Below are 14268 nucleotides of genomic sequence, written 5' to 3'. Positions count from 1 at the left end.
TCTAGTTGCTGGCTAATTACCGTTTGAAAAGTAATTTGAAAGTGTTACTGTTCTTTGCTTATATGTTTCCTGCTTTTCTTTTTTTTCTCTTCAGATTGCATTCTTACCCAAATACTCTACGTGATTGCCTGCCTTGCGGCTTTGGGGTAAGTCCCAGTTTTCCACAACCTTAAGGAAAAAAAAATGCATAACATAAAAGATGCCAGAAAGACTTATGTGTCCTGATGTGTGGGTTTTGTGAAATATACAGGGTTCTGTTGGGGAGGGGGAAAAATGAAGGAAAAGGGCTTGTTTCTCTAAGGATCAAAAGTGGATGGAAAGTCTGCATATGCAAAAGAGGCTCCCTTCAGGAAAGCCACCTCAGGAATGGAAATGACAAAGCTTGGAACACACACAATCAATTATTTTCACTAGCATTTAAAATATAGAAAACAAAATCTGCTTTGGGAATTGACTGAATATTTTATTTAGCTTTTTTTATTGAGACATCCTTTGAAAAATGGCATAATATAAATAGTTTTACAAAGCAACAATATAATCAATCTCTAAACTAGAATATAAATCAAGGATTTCATTAACTGCTGGTAGCCAGTTTAAATTGTAGTCCTGCCCATAATGTCTATCTATCTATGTAAGTCCAAGTTATATTAAAAACCTTTAAATGGCTTTGTAATATCAGCTACATCTAGCTATTATAATAATTAATGGTACTGTTTTATAAATCAATACATGTATTCTTGATAAATTCATATCCAGTTAATGGTGTAATTTAAATAAAAAATTAATGTAATAAAGGACATACAGAAACAGGCAGGAAATCTTTAAAGGTTAAGAGCCAAATTTGTCTAAATTCGTTTTTAACCTGTTTTGGAAAAGTTTATATTTAAAATCAGCTGATATTTACCTTGTTTCTGTGCAAATGAGACTTGCAATTTCTGGGGTGATATCTAATATTGCATTTGTAAGGCATTTTCTTTGCTTTAACCATTAAGTTTTAATTACATAGCTATGACACTATGGAATATTTTACAACTATAAATTTTGTGGTTATTGAATATTCTTTAGAAAAATAGAATGGAATAAACTAAAACCTCGCACCAATCATTTATTTGTAATATATGAATCAAATGTAAATGCTTTATTTTTTAATATAATGAACTGTCTGTAAATCTCTAAAGCTCTGCACAAATTTTATTTAAGGGGGAAAAGAATTGATTAGTCTGACAAATCTGCAGAGGTAAAAGCCCAGCACTTTCTCTGCTTTCGCCTAGTGAATATCCCAAGAATTTTAGAAAGCAAACAGAAATACATGGACGGTCCTGCAATGTATTTTTCTCTTTGCACAGGGATAAGAAACATTCCAGAGAAAAAAGAGTGTATTATTGCTGTAATTTAAACACACACACACACACACACACACACACACACACACCAAAGGCTTATTAAAGAATAACGAGATTTAGAAAAATAGCTGAAGGTTGTATGTTACCCAAATACCATATCAAATCTTTCCAAATAAAATCTCCTTTCTCGTTGAAAGCATTTTACAAAAAAAAAAAAAAAAGAAAAAATTGAGAATTATGCAGACGGGTCCACCCTGCCACCCTCCCTGACATGGCGCAGGAATGCTCCTTTAATCCACTGAGCTTTTTCTGACATTTTTCTTAACATTGCTGAGCTTTATTTAGAGCAGCAAAGGGGATGTGTTCAGTTTCCTTTGACACTGATGGGTGTTTCAAAATGTTACATGAGAGACGGAGGGGGAAAGAAGCAAAGGGAAAGGAAAGATGTGCTGCCAGTCGCTTCATCAATAGGCTACAGGAGTAATTATTATTTGCTGAAAGTTTACATTTCAAATGAAGCTAAATTTCAAAGATGCCTCTTTTGTTGTTGCTCAAAGCTGGTGGTTGGAAGAGGAAAGGAGAATCGCATTAGTGATTGCGTGGTAAAGTGTGATCAAGTACTGGGACCATTTAAAATGTATTGTGTTTTTAGATGAAACCTGCAGCAAAACCTCTCCTAAGAGACTTAATTTAGGTTTTATAGGAGGAACATAAAAAGACCAGGTTACAGCAACACATTGAAATATGGGGTACACTTTAAATATCTTCATTTAAAAACGTATGTTTATTTTCTCTCCAGGGATCACTAACATGTGTCATGACAGACAAAAAAAAAAAAAAAAAAGCATACTACACTCTTAAAAATTATCTGTTGAAGGAATCGCCTTCCAAGACAGGTTTGAGCATTTTTATTACTGCAGATAACCTCTTAATTATGTCACTGCCTTCCACTTGTTAATCAGGGACATTCAACATAGTTAACCATGGAGTAGTTGCCTTTAGAAGACTATATTATTATTAAGGATCAGAAGTACACTTTATTCCGATCATATTATCACATGAACTGTATGATTTTAGCACCGGAACAAACCTATTTATTTGCTAAATACTTAACAACTAAGGAAGAGTCTCGATGCCTCTAACAGTACTGCTCATTACCTCAAACTCTACAGCCCAGGAGAAGCCTTTAAGGTCGGGCTTCTGCCTGTTGTCTACTTAAAGCCATGTTAGGTTTCACCTACAGCCTCCAGCGTCTGAAATACTTATATACACTTTCAGAGAGCAAGGTGTAAGTGGAGTAAATAAAATCATGTCTCACTGTTGCTTTATCAACCCTCCTAGGTAGTTTTTCTGCCAGCCAACCTGCACTGTTAATGGTAAGACCCATAAAATTATGCAATAGCGACTTCCTTGGAGCGTCTCTAATCAGATAATGGCAGGTGTTAGCAGGGAAGGGCCCCAGGCAACAGGGTTGGCACTTAACACCGTGGTTGGTCATTACTCGTCTGGTAGAGACCAATAAACAACTGACTCCTATCCTATAAGGAGCCAATATTTTACATTTCTCCTAGTGACTTTTTCCTTTCCTTTTTGACTTCTCCTAACAGCAAGTATTTGTCAAGAAGATCTATGAGAAATAACCTCATAGGCATCTTCAAAATAAGAATTTCCCTAGCATAAAAGGATGCCTTTTGTGGAAAGGTGACAATGATTCTGGTTTGCACTAGAAGAAAGGTTCGATGAGCTTAAACTGTGTTTTCTTCAGACCCCGACAGACACCCCTGGACACCGTCCCCCGCTGCCCCCACCCTGCCCCCTTCTTCTCTCTATGACAGGTTCACAGGCTGCAGTGAAGGAGTTTTAAAATGCAAATATTTATATTTGAGCTCTCGCAATAACAGGGTCATTTTGCTTTCTCTGGAAGCCTGTGATAATTGATGCTTCATATCTGGAGCTACATTTCATTTATCTCTTTACATGTAAAGATAATGTGTAAACAAAAGGTAATTTATGGAAAGGGACCAACCATTCACAATAATAATCCTAAATTCGACTGTAGAATCTCTAAAAGCTGCTAGAGTCAAGGAAGCAGAATTCTAAACTTTTAAAGAAAACGTAATTGCAAATGGAAAATTTGTGCAGGTTTGGAGGCTTTTGAGATCTGAAAACCTGCAGTGGCCAAAGAGGGAAAAAAGAGGAATTAAAGGAAGCCTTGCCTAGTCAAGGTGTGCATTTTATATGGGTTTAAATTAATGCATTCAGGCACGTGTTTGCAGTTGTTTTTATAATTTTATTGACTTTATATTTGAATATAATTTTTACTAACCAATGCAAATGGCAAACTAGCAGGTCTTCTAACATGCTTTTCCTTCCTAGGGACCCTCAGCCTGGCCAGAACACAGGCGCACCCGTAAGAACTGAACCTGGATTGCACAGACTCATACAAAGCCAGGCAATTCTTGAGCCAAACAAACAAAGGGGTGTAAGTGATTTCATTTATTTTGATAATCCTCCTCCTGCACAGGAGCATTTTGCTGTCTTTGTCAAAGTGAATGACAACAATTTGGCCAACTCTCTCTGAGCTGCACTCAACAGTGACAGGCAAATTATCAGAGGCCCTGCACTTCTTATTATCAGCGGAGAAGCCATCAGGGGGACGCGTGGAGGATACTTCTCCCTTGTCACTATTTGTCAGTGGGACAAGGGCCACTGCTATGGGTAGCTGACAGGTAATTTCAACAATAACAATTACTCCTATTACTGGTGTCATAAACAATTCGCCCAAGGCATGACAATAGCAAAGCTTTATAATTCAATGCCATATAAATAAATGCCAGCAGGTAACAAGTAATTTAGCTTCAATCAAGCTTTCACCTCAGCATTAATATTGTTATTGCAAGAAAATGGAAAATTGAAAAAATTCAATATGTTAATGAATTAAGAGAGGTGGAAGGGCTCGACAAGAAGGGTTAAAAAAAGAAAACCCAAATTTTAATGGTATCATATCTGGTGACAAACTGGGGTACAAATAGCAGTATAATTACTTTAAGACAAGAAAGGGGAACCTGGAGAGCTGCTGTCTTAGACTCATACCTTTGAAAAATGTGACACAGCCTTTGAGAAAAATCTGCCTCTTTCCAATTTCTGAAGAAATATAACTAGAAATATAAGAATGTCTACATAACCTAGCGTTCCACTTGCTCTTTTTCCCACCTGAAATATCTCGTGACGCAGAGGCCTGTGTAGGAGAGGAACATTTCCATCTGCTTAAGGAAATCTCATCAGCACCTGTTTCATAATGAAACTATTTTAATTAGCCTTGTGTTTGTACCTGGGGTGGAGGTAAAGCTAACAGTCATCATTGATGTCTGGTTTTCTACCTCAAGGAAGTGGTTCAGCGAACACAGTCCGATCTTTATACGCAAAACTTCCCGCTCAAATCTATCTGTAATTTTAGTATTTGTCCAGCAAGACAATGGGCCATCATGGTGACAGCAGTAAAAGAATTTGAAGATCTTTAATTAGAAGAGCTGTGGAGCAATTAACGCATGTCAAATTTCACTTCATCAACTGCCACTCTAATTTTCCCTCTAAAAATTAATGGATTTTTTTCTTTTGGTACGTGTGTGTGTGTGTGTGTGTGTGTGTGTGTCCCCTTAAGGCAATGTTGATTCAAATCTGCTCAAGATGCAGCGTTGCACAGCTAAGCATCTTCTTGATTACAATCCGCCACACTCCTAACTGTGCTCATTCTCACTGCCACGGATACTTTGTCAACAGTCAAATTATACCACGCTGATAACAATGCATCATGGGGTTCCTTCTCTCAGGCCCCTGTTAGGAGATGGGGTTCATAAAAATGGGATGTTTTCCTCTTAACTATTTCGAAAGGAAGTGTCAGGTCTCCGAGTCAGATTTTTTTTTCAAAAATTTATTTGTTTATTTAAAAAAATGTTACAAGAAGTGGCAAATGAAAGGTCCTCATGTGGGAAAAAAAACAGAGGAAGAATTGAGCAAGACTATCTGCGGCCCAACTTTTGCTTAAGCACTTTGTTCAGAGACATTTTCAAGAGCACTATTCTTGGTTACATACCAGATTTTTTTCTTTCCTTATGGACTGCAAACATTGGAAGCCTCTCTTGGGCAGACAGTATTTAGATTGTGCGAAAAGTTTGTCTAACTGCCCTATTTGCCAGAATCCTCAAAACATCTCAGAACACAGAAGACAAATGACTTTTTAGGGAGAGGGAGGGAAGGGGGGGTGGGACTGTATATTCCAGATAAATGTTGATTCCCTTTAACTATTTTTCATCCTGCTTGCTTGGTGCAGATTGTATGCCTGAGCCGTCAGCATGTGGGAGGCATACTTCTCACTAAAAATTGAAAGGGACAGTGCAGAGATTAGACCATGATTTTACAGTCTGACTTTTTAGAGATTATTCAGATTTTTATTTTTTCAAAAATATCAAATCCAGAACAAAAATGAAGGCATTAAACCAAATGTTAGATGTTTCTCTTTATAGATTCTTCAGGGGGTGGAGAACATTCACATGGATTGATACCTTAGTTTTCTAGCATGTAAGTATATTTTTGATTATGTTTCCTTTCATCATGTGTATTCAATAAAAGAATCTAAATCCATGGAATATAATTTCATTCTTTTCATGCACAGGTCAAGTTCAGCCTTACATTTATTGACAACTCACTCAAAAATTAAAACTTTATATTTTGAAGTTTGTATTTCTAAACATTGAACATCTTTTTCCTTCTCTTATGGCCCCATCCCAGCATTTTCTTAACTGGTCTATTTCAAACAAAAGAAAATGACAACCCTTTCCTAGTAGCCATAAGGTTAGAGCCTGTCAAAACCAATTAGGGGCTCACTAGAAGTTTTGCAGTTTGATTCACAAAAACAAAATTAATTTCTTTTTTCCCAAACACCCTTCTTCAAACTTCATAAATATAACAGTGCTGGGTTTTGACTTTCCTGTACCTCAGTGACAAGCAAATGTATTTTGATAAAATCAAGCCCTATGTCCTTTGAAAAACAAAAACCTGGAACACTCTTATATTAAAACATTATAAGAAGATTGTAAAGGGAAATTTAAGGAGAGAAAACCTGATTATATAATGCAATCCAGCAGTAATCAATTTTACCTTCAGTATCTTGCTTTTGTTTTCAAAATGCTAAATAAACAATACATAATGCATCCCTCATCAGCCAAACCATGGAGGCTCTGTGCTCAAATAACAGGAAACATATTCAATTTTCCTAACAGAAGACAGTTCATTAAGCTGTGCCACATCAAATAAAACTTTAATTTCTCCAGCATCAGAGTCGCAATGAAAGCAATTGAAGAAGATGAGCCATATGGTACTTCTATCAGCAAACACATATTGCTCATTCCCCCAAAGTTTTCTAATTCTGCTCCCCAGACCTGTGTAATATAGATAATGTGCTCCGAGAGCAGCAACCATGAGCTATCTAGTGTACACTTCTAATACTGTATTTAATGGGAAATAATGAATCATAAAAGCCAGGAGAAGACGGCTTTTGCTAACCTAAATCTCAACTGTAATTTCATTGTTCTGTGCCTAAGATGCTGTCTGCCCTTTCAAACAACAGCAGTTGAACATAATTATGCTGCTCTAAACCTGGGCTGGAGAAAACATCCCTAACAGAACCAAGTTTCTATTAACTCCTGAAATTCTGAATTTAATGATGCGCCGATACAGACACTGAGATAACTGTACACGTGTCGTTGTAAAGCCCGAATAAGCAATTTTTTTTTTTTTTTCTCCTTCTCCTCTTTGGTCGCACTGCTCAATGCTTTTATGCGTCCTCTTCCTCCTGTTTGCCCCCCAACCCCCACCCCAGCCCGTGCAACAGGAGTGGCATGATTAAAAATGAGCTTTTCTTGTTATTAGCAAATTTGACATTTGCCTGATGAAATGCACATAAACCGTGAAAGCTGTGCGCGACTCAGAAGAAATGTCTGCGCTGTGATCCTGGCTACCAAGATGAAATAATTTAGGGAAAGGAGGTGTAAAGATCCTCATATATCTCAGCTGCAGAAGGCTAGGATTGTGTTCTAAATGAAAGGACCAAACGTTGCTGTGCTTTTAGAGGGGTAGTGCTTTGCCACAAGCAAGCACATAACCTTCTTCTCTCACCTTAGCTGCTTTGACTGGTCCCCTAAACAAAATACACAGCCCCGATGTGGCAGTCTGCGCGTCACGTATCCAGTCATTCTCTGGCAAGATCTTTGGACTGAGGCTTTGTTCATTTTTAGCAAATAGTGTTCTTTTCTCTCCCAAATAGGTTGATGATTTCAGCTTTTCCATTTTTAAAGCTCATCCAATCAATATTTTACCAACATGATGCTAATTTAAAACATCATCAAATAATACTGTGGATGCATATTGAAAACATATTTTAATGGTTTTGTTTGTTTTGGAATCATATGAACCAAGGACGATTAAATTAAAAAGAGACTTTTAAAAGTTAGAGATTGCCTTTTTAAAGCTTATTAAAATCAGCATGTTACATGCCTGTCTCGGAATTAGCTCTATACACTTGATTGCGATCATTAAAACTAGTTGTCTGGGTGCTGCACAAGCCGACTCTTACTAATTATTAACTTGAAATCTCTCTCCATTGAAATTGGAAAAAAAGAAGAATAATTCTGAGGAGTGAAAGAAACAGACACCAAAATGTGAAGTAGCTCAGTGAGACAGCACTGCTAAACCACGAAAAGACCAACAGGTAAAATAACTACAGTAACATCTGAAACACACTCAGGACAAAAAAAAAAATCACAACAACAACAAAGAAGCAGTCCATTGATTATATTTCATGAATGCCTTAAAACAAATGTTTAAACAGTTTTCTGAAACAGTGCAGAAAACCTCTGCATGCTCCACTGGGTTGCAATGACAATGGTCTATTGCAATGTAAAACACGCTGGAGGATAAAAAGGTGCTTTTTGTTACCATTTTATCAAAGCTGTTCATCTTCGAGCTGCAGGCAGCGTTTTGCTGGAATTGCAGATATTTCTCTGTCCAGGCTCCTTTGTTTGTGCATCTCATTTGCATATATTTATCTCCAGCTGAGGGTGCTTTCTGCTCATTAAGGCCTCCCTTCAGATTATTTCATAAGCCAGCTGCTAAGAGGGATTTCACCTGTGGTGACTGAGAAAAGAGGGGTGAAAAACTAAATTCTTCATAAAAAGGAAATCTTCTGAGTGTCTTCCCCTATAAATGGGCACCATTTGTGTTAAACAGCCTCTTGTCATGATAGATGTCTCCAGAGGTCAGGGGTTAAAGTTGATTTGAAGGTCAGCAGTAAAACAACAGATAAACCAGACGCCAAACTGGTTCCTTAGCTGTCGGTGGGAGCTGTGGTACAACCAGGTCCTGAACCTTTTTCAACCTCAAATAAAACAGGGGATGAATCTGAAGTGGATCAACCAGGCCCCTGAGGAAGCAGCGCAGAAAAACACAAATAATATCAATATCAGGCAGCCACGGGAAACAATGGGGCATTTCTCCCTGCTACATGCATGCTGCTATTGTTTCGAGCGCTGGAGAATTAATTCCACTTATTTATTTAAGGCGTGTCAACTCACTGCCTAAACCTGTTTCAGTGTCAAGATGAATAAAACTTTTATGGCTCATAAAATAGAGCCATTCATCTCAGTGTTCTTTGTGGTGCGTGCATTTTTTTCCTGGCACATGGAGCTAGGTCTCTGCTCCGAAATGGCTCTATCTGAACCCACTGTTGCTATGATCCACACCATGGTAGAGGAAAAAAAAAATCGTTTCACTGGCAAGCGAATCTGAATAGACTGTGACACGTTTTAGTTGTGATGTAACTGTCCCCCCAAATCCTTCTAAGTGAGACCGTCTGCAGACAGTTGCATTTGTTCTAAGCATGCATTATTTACAAAGCAGAAGTTTCATTATTTTAGGGGAAAGTTCAAAAATGATGGCAATGGAGAAATTAGTTTTCTAGAACGCTGTGTATTTCATTTCACTTTAGAAATGCAGCCTTGTTAGGAAAGCTCCTTGCTATTCATCACCTTTTGCTCAAGTTTTCACCGTTATGTAGGCAGCCTGAACAGGCATAATCACCCAATGCCTTCCTTAACTCTGCTACTTTGAATTTTATGTTTGATTGTTAGCATCAAATGGTGCACATAAATGGAAAAGAAAATGCTTTTATGTGAGTTTTTTATTATAATTTTTTCCAAAATTCACTTGTGGACTTAATTTTTCTTTTGGTTTCCTGACAAATGATTTGAATAATAATATAATACTAATAAACAACTTAGCATTTATAAAGTGCCACACACAGCATGAAACAATATATGATTTTTTATGCAATCATTAGTCATAACTCAATCAAAGGCACATTATCCACAGTATATTTTAAACAAAGTATAGTTGCTTGAAAATATAATTACAAGGTATAGGTGAAACAAAAAATTTCCTATCAAACAATATCATGAGAGCAGATTATGTTAGCTTTAAGAGATAAGTAACATCATGAGAACCCGATTGCTGTAGATTAAGATGGGTAACAGAACAATATGATGCTATTTTGCAAATTTTCCAATTACTGTCTTCATCATGTACATCACAGTTGTTTGCTCTATTGCAATGTAAGGTGATTTGTGGAGGATGTCATCCAATCACTTCTTTATACCCATTTTAGTATGAAGCAATCATGTTCCACTTACAATGTTGTCCTGTTGCTTTGTGGCATTTCATAATAGGATGAATACTACATCCTTTACTCATAATATATACTGGATTATTTCTGATTCAGTTAGTTGGTGGGTCAGATTTTTCCCCATGAACTCAATCCTTTTCCAGAAAGCAAATTACTTGAGAAAGGTCCCCAGCAGAAGTTATACTTGTATCTTTTGCCAGGGAGCAAAGATGCGCCCTCGGGGAAGACAGATTGAGTTTTGGGGTGCCACAACCTGTGGAAGATTCACCTGTTCTCTGGTTTTCATTTTAATGGGTTCAGGTATCTCTCAGAGGCGCAAGCCGCTTCCCATATGAGTGGCCCATTTATGAAGCAGTCCTGTTTGAAAATGCAGTTGCTTTTAAGTGAGCCACCAGGCCCTAAGAAAAATAGTTCAGCTCATAATTGATTGCATTTTGGTAATCTGTAGCAACACGTCCTCATTTAAGCATGAAGCAGGAGATTTTTCTTCTATAACCAATTACAGTTAAAAAAATGCAACTAGCTTTGCTTCACACAAGAGCTCAACTTGTGGTTGGAGAAATTTTCTGACTTATTAAATGTTGTTTATATCCTCATCTTTGCAGACCCTCGGCCTTCCCAAAGCATTTTATAGCTCCCTCTGTAACTGACTTATCAATTTTCTTTCTGACCTTCTGCATTAAATTTAATCCCACCCCCACCCCAAACCCAGAATCACCAAAGAACTAGACTAGAGCAAAAATACACATCTTACTCTCTCCAAGCCCGCACTCACATCTCTCATTTTCCCTTTAATCTAATCACCAATTCTTGAGCTTGGCCAATAGTTAAAAATGTTAAGTGCTAGCAAAGCCTTCTACCTCCCCCTCATATTTGTCTCTGTTTATGGAATGGGTCCCAGTTTCCTCCTCTTCTTCTTCAGTCCAGGGTCTTCAGGTCAGAACACTGTAAATACACACAGCCCTGACTGGATCCATAAATCTGAGCAAAGGGCAGGCTTATATATTCAGATAAGCACGGGCAGGGATAAGGACATGGAAGGAGGGAGAACCAGTGGGATCTGAGGTTTTGCAGCCATGTTCTGAGAAATCTGAGCAGAGGATGCCAAGAATCCTTAGTGGGAAAGGAAAAAAGAAAAAAAAATTGCCTTGAAACATCTCTCCTGCTTCTAATGGATGAGGCTGGCACTGCTCCCCCTGCATGTATTTTATATTTTCCACATTGCTTGCATTCACATTCTTAGTAAACATTATCGTAGAGGCAATCGAATTAAACAATAAATTTCATTTATCTCCAATGTCCACTTTTTCTTTTTTAAGTGTATTTGTTTTGACCTCTGGGTGTGCCTGTGTGTGTGTGTGTGTGTGTGTGTGTGTGTGTGTAATATATCATTTTTACCAGAAATTCCCCTCCACTGTAATTTTTCAATCTCAAGGTCTCTGACTAAATAGCTGTGTTGTTAGTTACCACATTGAATCCCAAAGAAAATATGTCCAAAGGAGTTCTGAATGACACAGAGATGAATAGATGGGCACATATCCTTCAATCTTCAAGGCTTGTACTTTATTTCTATGTCCAAGTACTTTCGGCTGCATTTGTAGATCTGAAAATTTTCTGTGATTCCTGAAAGCCTGACCTTCTAGGGCAATGTTCCCTTTGCAAATACAGATACTGTTACAGTTGAAAACCCTGAGCAGGACGGCCCTGGCTGAGGAAATGTTGTCTGTGGACTTCCTGCCACGATTCTTCTTTACATGATACGTGTACACCATAGATATGCCTTGAGCATTTAAGACATCAGGAAGACATGATGCAATTTATTTCCAGGTGATGTACTTTATCAAAGTATTTTATAATGTTCGCTTGTATATAATTTTTATATGATTCTCGATGTTATCTTTTAATCTAACAAGAATCCTTTTTTTTTTTTTTTACAAGCTAATTAATGTTCCCCAAAAGGAGCTTCTTTTCTTGGATTGAAAAATTGGTGAAAATTTTATGTAGTTTAGAGAATGTTATGGGAAACAATTGCCAAGCCAGTAATTGGGCCAGGAACCTGGAGTGTTGCCTACACTCTAGCCTCACCTTCAACAAATCTCTTAAGTGCTGATAAAGATAATAATCATTATTACCATTTATTGAGCACTTACTTTTGGAAAGCAATGTACTGGGTGCTTTAGATAGATACTCATTTTCCTCTTTTTAACAAGTAGTAAATGAAAGGTTGTCTGCTTTATAATGAAGAACTAAATCTCTCACTTGAAAGGGAAAGAAATTTGTCTAAGAACATACAGAGCCCAAGCACTTGAGTATAGGTTTATCTCGAGAGCTGCCTTCCCAGTTGTCTCGTGGCCTGAATCATCAGGTTGAGAGTTGTGGATGGAATGATATCCTTTTAGCAATAGTATTTCATGTCTGGGTCATGCTGAGCATCCTCTTGGCATTTTTTTCTGTTTTAAAAAATCTTTAGTTTATTTATTTGATACAGGGTCTCACTACACAGTTCCGACTTGTAGTGATCCTTCTGTCTCAGCCTCTCTAGTGCTGGGATTATGGGTATGTGTGCCACCATGCCCGGTTTCCGTGGCCTGCTCAGTGTGTCCGAGGATCCAGGCAGGGCTGGCATGACATGTGGTACTGGGGATCGAATCTGGGTCCTTCTTCATGCCAGGAAGGCACTTAGACTGCCTAGTTCTCTCCCCAAGACCCCTCTTGGCATTTTCTACAGCTGCCTATCATGCTGGCCTGGCTTTCAAAGATCTCTGTAATTATGTCTGGAACTGAACTTCTTGATTTGCTACCTGGTCTGTTTCTCCTCTTGACTATGTGGTGGTTAGCAGGAAAGCTCCCTACTAACCTCAAGATAAAGGCTCTCGGCCACTCTAGTTTTCACCATTGTTTGAGTCCCGTGATGCTCTTCAGCCTGGCCAAACTCCCATTGATCAACTGTTCAGTGCTGGACTTCAGTCCTGTGAGCCTTGGTTATCTCATCTTTAACATGAGTCTTACATACCACTTATTTCATAGCATAGCCTAAATCAGACCCTTTCTATTATTTGACTAAACTATTCAAATATCCTCCACCTGGTATCTTTTAAAATTGCCTATTGTCGTCTTGAGTAACATTGGAGTCAGGCAAAAACTTTCATAATCTCTCCCCAACTGGACACTCCAGGGTCATTTTTTTCCATGTCCTTTAAACAATTTTCATACTCTGGTAACCAACAAACAGACATGTGGCATTCTTTTATGCATTTCGACCCTCCTGTACCCTCTCCCAGGAGTGCAAGCCTTTCCACTTTTATTCTTGGAGTGTACAAGTGCCTTGGACAGCCTGGTTCAGAAGTCATCTATTATTCCAAGGTTGTGTAAGTCTCATTACAAATGTCGGGTTTCGTTACTAATGAACACACATCCGCTGGTGTTCATTTCATTGTAATTATTTGTCTGTGACTAGCCTCTCTGTAGGCAATGAAGGTGTGCTTTTCAACTTAATATTTTTTATGCTGAGACTTCATAGAGAATGAGAATCCCACAAATTTTCATTAATATGCAACTAACTTTTATCCTAAAAATGACTGAGAATACTTGAGAATCGAGCGACTCAAGGTCTGCTAGCTTAAGACAAAATAAAGCCACAGAACTTATTACAAAATCAAATGAAAGGGCCGGCCAAATAGCTCAGCGGATTAAAGTACCCGCAAGCAGGTGCAGGGTCCAGAGATTGGATCCCCTGGCCTGCGGTGCTGGCCCTGCCCACGGGACGTGCTGAGACGGCGATTGAGACTGGGCGTGGTGGCACGTGCCTGTAATCCCAGCAGTTGGGAGGCTGTAAACAGGGGGATCACTACGAGTGCGATCTAGTAGTGAGACCCTGAACGCCCTGTAGACCCTTCTGTAAAATACAAAATTAAATTAAATTAAATTAAACTAAATTAAATTGAATGACAACCTTAAGTGCAGTTACGTTGTTCTTACCTTTCCCAGGATGAAGCCGCCATGTTTCCCCCTAGCACACCCATCCTATTTTCTAACAGTATACACATTTGCGAGCAGGCATCTTTAAAGCATTCTATATGATAGTAACTATATTCAATACAACATTTTATTAGAAAGTGAGATTGCTTTTTCTTTTCCTTATCTCCCCTTTCCCTAAATATGGCATTTCAAGGAAGGCAAGAAGCCTCTGAG

General features: G+C 38.2%; 2 long non-coding RNA genes across 2 annotated transcripts; one reads left to right on the top strand and one right to left on the bottom strand.

The window, feature by feature from the left end:
• The first annotated feature begins 3742 nt into the window (after positions 1–3742).
• Positions 3743–10355, top strand: LOC111818044. The gene is made up of 3 exons (XR_002822118.1): positions 3743–3825; positions 5867–5921; positions 10278–10355. It is a non-coding gene; the product is annotated as an uncharacterized LOC111818044 (long non-coding RNA).
• Positions 5470–11722, bottom strand: LOC105742855. Its single transcript, XR_001117185.1, has 3 exons — positions 11613–11722; positions 8337–8820; positions 5470–5716 (listed from the first exon to the last, which is right to left on the bottom strand). It is a non-coding gene; the product is annotated as an uncharacterized LOC105742855 (long non-coding RNA).
• Positions 11723–14268: the final 2546 nt, after the last annotated feature.

This window comes from Octodon degus, unplaced genomic scaffold (genome assembly GCF_000260255.1).
Source record: "Octodon degus isolate 3935 unplaced genomic scaffold, OctDeg1.0 scaffold00078, whole genome shotgun sequence".
Taxonomy (NCBI): Eukaryota; Metazoa; Chordata; class Mammalia; order Rodentia; family Octodontidae; genus Octodon; species Octodon degus.
This window is presented reverse-complemented; position numbering and strand designations above follow the sequence as displayed.